This window comes from Lagenorhynchus albirostris, chromosome 3, assembly GCF_949774975.1.
Source record: "Lagenorhynchus albirostris chromosome 3, mLagAlb1.1, whole genome shotgun sequence".
In the NCBI taxonomy this organism is placed as follows: domain Eukaryota; kingdom Metazoa; phylum Chordata; class Mammalia; order Artiodactyla; family Delphinidae; genus Lagenorhynchus; species Lagenorhynchus albirostris.
In genome coordinates, this window is record NC_083097.1 from 38,728,012 (window position 1) to 38,736,207 (window position 8,196).

An 8,196-nucleotide genomic window follows, 5' to 3' on the forward strand; every position below is an offset into this window, starting at 1 on the left:
ATGGAAATAGGCATACTCTGCCTATGGGTTATACATTGGTACAGCCACTTTAGAAAATACCTTGACACTATCTATTGAAGCTGAGTATGTGCATATCCTATGGCCCAGCCAGTAAACATACTCTTAATCCTGTGTACCAGAACAGTCTGTGAAAAAATTGTTTGTAATGGAGGAACAATGACAACATAAATGACTGTCAATAGGAAAATGGGTTAAATAAATTGTGATATATTTATATCATGCCCAGCAGTGGTAACTTAACTTGTATATATCAAGAGAGTTACAAAAGTATATACCATCAGGCAATTTGCTGAATTATACAAAGACTTTCATGTAAAAGAAGAGCTTAAAAACACACAAAACAATACAATATATTGATGGTGGAGATACATATGTTTGTAAAAACATTAGAACATAGATTGACTCAAGAAATCTAATCAATATCTTGGCATTGGTTAGGGGAGGGAAGGAGTAAGTAATGGATTTAAGGAAAGCAGCAAAGGGGACCTTCATTTATACTATATTGTTTTATATAAAATAGAACATTCAGTGTATATATGTGTGCATGTGTATGCATCTGTGTGTGTGTGTCTGTCTCTATAATCAGAGTTTAAAGTGACAAAAATTAACATTGCAATATTGAGTGACAGTGTTTTTACATCAAATTTTACATTTTTCCACTTTGTAATGTTAAAAAAAGAAAAACCCAACTGCGACTCCAATGCTGAATTCTGATAATTTGGGGCCAAAGGACTGCCAGAGGTATTAGAATCCTAAGAAGCAACCTGCAAAACATTATGCATCAAAAATGGTAATTTAGGTAGGTTTATTCCTAGATATTTTATTCTTTTTGTTGCAATGGTAAATCAACATCATTAATCATTAGAGAAATGCAAATCAAATCTACAATGAGGTATCACCTCACACTGGTCAGAATGGCCATCATCAAAAAAATCTAGAAACAATAAATGCTGGAGAGGGTGTGGAGAAAAGGGAACACTCTTGCACTGCTGGTGGGAATGTGAATTGGTACAGCCACTATGGAGAACAGTATGGACATTCCTTAAAAAATTACAAATAGAACTACCATATGACCCAGCAATCCCACTCCTGGGCATATACCCCGAGAAAACCATAATTCAAAAAGAGTCATGTACCAAAATATTCATTGAAGCTCTATTTACAATAGCCAGGAGATGGAAGAAACCTAAGTGTCCATCATCGGATGCATGGATGAAGAAGATGTGGCACATATATACAATGGAATATTACTCAGCCAGAAACGAAATTGAGTTATTTGTAGTGAGGTGGATGGACCTAGAGTCTATCATAAGAGTGAAGTAAGTCAGAAAGAGAAAGACAAATACCGTATGCTAACACATATATATGGAATCTAAGAAAAAAAAAATGTCACGAAGAACCTAGGGGTAAGACGGGAATAAAGACACAGACCTACTAGAGAATGGACTTGAGGATACAGGGAGGGAGAAGGGTAAGCTGTGACAAAGCGAGAGAGTGGCATGGACATATATACACTACCAAACGTAAGGTAGATAGCTAGTGGGAAGCAGCCGCATAGCACAGGGAGATCAGCTCAGTGCTTTGTCACCACCTAGAGGGGTGGGATAGGGAGGGTGGGAGGGAGGGAGACACAAGAGGGAAGAGATATGGGAACATATGTATGTGTATAACTGATTCACTTTGTTATAAAGCAGAAACTGACACACCATTGTAAAGCAATTATACTCCAAAAAAGATGTAAAAAAAGAAAAAAAATGGTAATTTACCTGCCCTCTTAAGGGGAAGTCAAATCGCGGTGTCAGGTTCCAGCAGTGCTGCCAGTCAACACCTGGCTCTAAGAGTCTCAAGTGTTTTCTTGGAGGAAGTGCTTGAGGACACAGAGGCAGAGCTGCAGCCAAGAAGTTCTGGGGGAAAGGAGGCTGGATAAGGTGGAACTTGAAAGTGTATTTTCACGTGGCCAGGGGAGGTCAGCAGAGCAAAACAAAAACTTACGAAACCCTGAAAGGCTGCATACAGAAGAATTTTTTCTATTTGGAGGTGCCCCTAGGCCACTACAATTCTTGCTTTAGTCCAGTCTCTCTCTCTCTCTCTCTCTCCCCCTCTCTCTCTCTCTCTCTCTCCCCCCTCTCTTCTTTTTCTCTTTCTTTCCCTCTCCATCTTCATCCACCTCTTCTTCTTCCTGCCCCCCTCTTTCTCTCTCTCTCTCTCCATTCACTCCCTCCTTTTTTCTTTAAAGAAACCAAAAGAACTTGGAGGTTAAGATGTGAGAGGTCACATAAGGAATTTATATTTTATATTTTGATTTTGTACTTTCCAAAACACCCCATTTGCTCTTACTACCCTTTCTTTCCCCAAAACAAAAATTACTGAGTACCTCAAATCTTTGTAACTTGAAGTCAACTTAGTTTTGTGGCTGAGAAGATACTATTTTATATCTATGTAAAATGTTTCTGGAGAATTTGAGAAAAATTGCTTACAAGTAAAAGTGGAGTAATTGCTCCAACTTTAGATATAATATAATATAATATACTAAGGATAACATGTTCCTTTTTTGAAATGTGAAATGGTATACACATTTTTTTCTGAATGCATCCCTAAGGTTGTTCATGTTCATTACAGCATTATTTACAACCACCAAGACATGGAAGCAACCTAAGTGTCTGCTGATAGATGAATGGACAAGGAAGATGTGGTACACACACACACACACACACACACACACATATACGTACAATAAAATATCACTCAGCCATGAAAAAGAATGAAATCTTGCCATTCCGACAACGTGGATGGACCTAGAGGGTATTATGTGAAGTGAAATAAGTCACAGAAAAAGATAAAAACTGTGTGATTTCACTCATATGTGGAATCTAAAAAACAAAAAAAATGAACAAACATAACAAAACAGGAAGAGACTCATAGATACAGAGGGAAGGTAGGTAGGGGAATGAGTGAAATAGGTGAGGGAGATTAAGAGGTTCAAACTTCCAATTACAAATAAAGAGTCATGGAGATGAAATGTACAGTGTGGGGAATATAGTCAATGACACTGTAATGACTTTGTATGGTGACAGATGGCAACTACACTTATTGTAGTGATCATTTTTAATGTATAGAACTACTGAATCACTTTGTTGTGCATCTGGAACTAACATAGTGTTGTCGGTCAGTTATACTTCAATGATAAACAAATCAAATCTACCCCCCAAAACAAATAAATAAATAATTAAAATAAATAAGTAAAAATCACTAGCAATATATAGTCAAAAGTGACAGAAAATATTTTTACTTTGTGTAGAGACTTCTGCTATATTGTTGACCTCTGAACAAGGGGGTTAGGGGTGCCCACCCTCTGCACAGTCGGAAATCCGAGTTAGGTTTTACAGCCGGCCCTCATTATATGTGGTTCCACAGCCCTGGATTCAACCAACTACAGATTATGTAGTACCGCGGTACATACTTCGTGAAAAAAATTAGCATATAAGTGAACCCACGCAGTTCAAACCCTTTGAGTTAACACCAGACTTTAGTTGACTATGACCATTGTGTTATCAAAGGTTGCTTTTGACCTATGAGAACTCCTTCTGTGTCTATCTCATTCTCTTCTTGGTTCTGAGAGGAGACAAGAATTTCAAAAGTAGATTTCAAGAGAACTGCTACTCTTCATAAGGTTCAAGTTTTCCAACTGAAATGGGTGGAGAATTCTCAGAGTCTGGGCTCCTGCAACAGGTGGGTAATGAGTATCTCTTGGACTGTGCTATACTGCTTCTTCTGGTCCTCCATATCTGTGTAGCATTGTCTGTGATAACAATTCCTTTATTGCCATAGTGATATCTACACTGTTTTTCTACCTACTAAATTTCACTAGAAGTGATCACTCTAGTGCCAGAATTCCTTTAAAACATATGGTTGCAATTTTCAGATTGAAAGGACAGCAACACAGTTTGCAAATTCTAGAATAAACATATATGTGGAATACACCTGCCAATAAGAATAAAACTGCTTTTTCTATTCCCTAATGAAAACATTTACAAGCAAGATATAAATTTGGAAATCTGCCATCAGACTCAACTAAATACACACACACTCACACACAGAGAGCCAGCACTTTAACCTATGTGACAAAGGGTAAAAATATTTGCTTACTTAATACCCGAGAGAGAATGTTTATTTTGATCACGTTTATTAAAAATATGGAAGAAAAGTCTAATCCTTTATAATTTATGTGGAATTTTCTGTAATAGCTGATGTTAACAAACTTTGCAAGTCCTTCAATTCATTCAGAATATAAATCTGTTACTGTCTATAAAAGATTAGTCGATGAAGGTTCAAAACCATAAGCAGGTACTTAGTGGAGTTTAAAATTCCTGCTAAAGTAAAAAAAAATTTTTTTTACAAATTAATTAAACAAGTTGGCTTGGGAATGATTCTCATGCAAAGAAGTATCAGTAGTGTTTTGACTTGTTCTTGTCATTTAAGTTTCAGGAACGTCTGTAGTGGAGCTGAAACCTAAACCTGGATTTGTTTGATCTTAAAACCTATATTCTTTCTATTACCTGGAAGGTTGAAGAAGGAAAGAAGTGATCCCTCAGGTAAAGAGAATGGTGCTAGCAAAGTTTTGAAGACTTGAAGCATTGTAGTGTGTGCAAAGAAACGCAAATGGCTAACGCAGAGTTGGAGGTTTACCCCTCAGGCAGCAACTACAGGAAACCATGAATCGGTGAGCAGTACAGAGTCAAGAAAACATTTAAGCAGATAGGATGCAGGGTAATATTTGCCTTTTAAATCTCAGCAGTCAAAATAAAAAGGATGAATTTTCGGAGGTTATTGAAATAATCCTGTTTCTCACCTAAAATTCTGCAGGAGTTGAGGTTGGTGGAATGACTTGGAAGAGAGGATTTGAAATATCTTTAGGAGGTGAAACGAAAAGGAGCTGGTGATAGGCTAGTTGTGGGGAAGAACAGTCAGAGAGGAGAATGAGACAGTAGTCACTTTCAGTGGTCAGGCTTGGGTGACAGGAACCTGGAGATGTCAACCATGAAGAGCAGGGGCTTAAGAGGAGGAGCAATCCCATGGAGTGCCAAGGGTGGAAAATGATGAGTTCAGGTGGAGAAATCATGCTGCCTGTGTGGACATGTCCAAGGGTGAGTTGGATATGTGCCTGATGCTGGAATTTTGTAGATAAAACCATCAACAGGGATACAACTGATCAGAGGTAGACTGCAGAGTAAGCAGAAAAGTGATCACAGGAACACGTTTACTATGGAGGTCAAGAAAGGAGGGCTTCCCTGGTGGCGCAAGTGGTTGAGAGTCCGCCTGCCGATGCAGGGGACACGGGTTCGTGCCCCGGTACGGGAAAATCCCACATCCCACATGCCGCGGAGCGGCCAGGCCCGTGAGCCATGGCAGCTGGGCCTGCGCGTCCGGAGCCTGTGCTCCGCAACGGGAGAGGCCACAACAGTGAGAGGCCCGCGTACCGCAAAAAAAAAAAAAAAAAAAAAAAAGAAAGGAGCACTATTAGGAACAAATAGGACTACAAAAAGTCAGAAAACAAAAGAACGTTGTGTCGTGGAAAAAGAGTAGAGAATTTGATTTCAGTAAATAGAACTAGTAAGACCTGTTTTGGGGTTAAATATACCTGTGCATCTACATAAATAACTGTGACTATATACATATATATACATATCATCATATGTTTTTGTATTCACCTATGCATGTTTGTATATATAGACTTATGTTTTGTATATATCCTATGGTTTTATATTATGTGCATATATAAAACTAGTATATATGCCTATATATTTATACAGAACAAAATTGTATATATATTTATTATTGTGTATCACATGCATGTAATACATATACGTATATATGTATATACACATATAATGAATATATATTGCTATTAGTTGTGTCTCTCTCTCTATATATATAGAGAGAGATGTTTACCCAGCAATAAGTCTTACTATACCTGTAGTCTGCTACACCACACACACACACACACACACACACACACACACATACACACACGCGCACACACACACGCACAGACAGAAGAGAAAGAACTGAGTTGAATACTTGGCTGAATGTTAATATCACAAGAAATAAACAAGAATTCATTTAAGACTGGGAATTCTTTCAGCCATTTATCTGAGTTTTTAGCTTTTACTATTAGCACTCCCCCAAACTATAATTTGCTTACAAAAAAAGGACATGTTGTGTGTTAAAAAGATTAATAAATTACATTCTGTTTTCCAAAGTTATTGAATTTCTCATTTCTTTTCAGTTCAATCTGGTAGACTTATTTATACACATATTATTAGCTAGACATTCTAATTGTGTTGAAATAATATTAAGATATGTATCATGCATTAAAAGAGTGTACTGTCCACTGTAAATGACAAACATGAAATACAAATAAATAATAGAATATATGCAAGCAATAATAAAAATATATGCAATATCCAGTAGGAATTAGAGGAGAGGGTGAATTTATTAGTTAATTGTTCATTTATTCCTCATTTATTTAAGAATGGATTTAAAGTTCAAAACAACATGAGATAAAAGGCAACACGAATAATGAAGTGGATTCAGAGAAAAAAATAAATTTTAATGGATAATTTGAAGTCTACAGCAAATCGCTACACAGAATAGCATAGTTAAGGTCTAGAAAATGCTAGAACAAGCCACTGGTTGGCCTCTAGGCTTTCTGGAAAGGAGACAAAAATGAGAAAATCAATCACTCTATTCGTATTACCTACAAAGAAAACCTATTTCTGGTGCCAAAACGAAAGAGTTTTTCCTCATAGATAGTAAAAAATAAAAGAAAGAAAGAAAAATAAAAGAAAAAGAACAGTATACCACCCTAAACACACCTGTACACTAAATGGATTTCATAGGCTGACTGTTTCCTACAGTGACTCTAAACATAGGCCAATGATGACATAATGCCAAATTATGTTTCATAAAAGCAGTTTTACAAGAGAATAGACTGTATGGTCCAGATGTGTGGAGACCGGCTTGTGCGGTTTATTCCAAGGATGAATTTTTTTGTGTCTGTAGAAATATGTGCACTGTATTTCACAAAGGCAATCCTTTGCAAATTTATGTTGTTCAACCATGTATTTGATGAGTATTAAGCAGCAGTGTGTTCAAGGTTAGTGTTCTTGACAATCACTTAGGTGCAGCTATTTCAGTCTACTGGTTAAATAATGAAAATGCCTAACTCCCCCTGGGAATGGGATGGGTGCAGAGAAAAGGAGCCTGGAATTTTAGCTGTTTTATAAAAATTGTGGCAAAATACACATAAGATAAAATTTACCTTCTTAACCAATATAAAGTGTACAGTTTAGTGGCATTAAGTATATTCACATTGTGATGCTACCATTACCACCATCCCTTCACAGGATGCTTCATCTTGCAAAACTGATACTCTACCTATTAAACAATAACTACCCATCCCCCCTCCAGCCTAACCACCATTCTACTTTCTGTCCCTATGAATCTGACTACTCCATGTTCCTCCTGAAAGTGGAATCATACAGTTTGAAAACATGGAACGCTTCACAAATTTGCATGTCATCTCTGCCCGGGGTCCATGCTAATCTTCTCTGCGTGGTTCTGATTTTAGTCTATGTGCTGCTGAAGTGAGCACTTTAGCTGGTTTTTGAGGGGAGAACAGGAACTCATCAGACTTAAAATGGGGGTAACAACTCCCATATGAAGGCAGAGTGGTCTAAAATTGTTTTCTGTGCTGCTGCAGACTGAGGTGTGGAGGGAGGCTGAAAGAGATGAGGTTAAAGAGACAGGAAGGAACCAGATGCCAAAGGGCTTTGTAAGCCCCTTTTAAGAGCCTGCACTTACATACAGTGAGACCGGAACAGGGAAGTAAAATTCGTATTTAAAAAAAATTAATTCCAGGAAAAAAGACAGGCCTGGAAGAGGATAAAATTTGAAACAGAAAGACCAGTTAGAAGGCAGTGACAACTATGTCGGTAAAGTTTTCCTTTTCTATTTTTGCAAATCACTAGAGTGTTAGAGTGGGTATTCAGAATTGTAGCTCATGAGGAAATAGGTGTCTGCACTGTGGATCTAGTGTCCAATCTTCCTCTCCATGCTTAGAGGAAAACGTTTGACATTTTAGAAAATTTTGTATTTTAGCAAAGAATCCAGACA

At 37.5% G+C, this 8,196-nt stretch overlaps 1 non-coding gene across 1 annotated transcript; it reads right to left on the minus strand.

The window, feature by feature from the left end:
* Positions 1-7,568: 7,568 nt before the first annotated feature.
* LOC132518906 (U6 spliceosomal RNA) lies at positions 7,569-7,675 on the minus strand. The gene has a single exon (XR_009540029.1). It is a non-coding gene; the product is annotated as a U6 spliceosomal RNA (small nuclear RNA).
* Between the last annotated feature and the right edge of the window lie 521 nt (positions 7,676-8,196).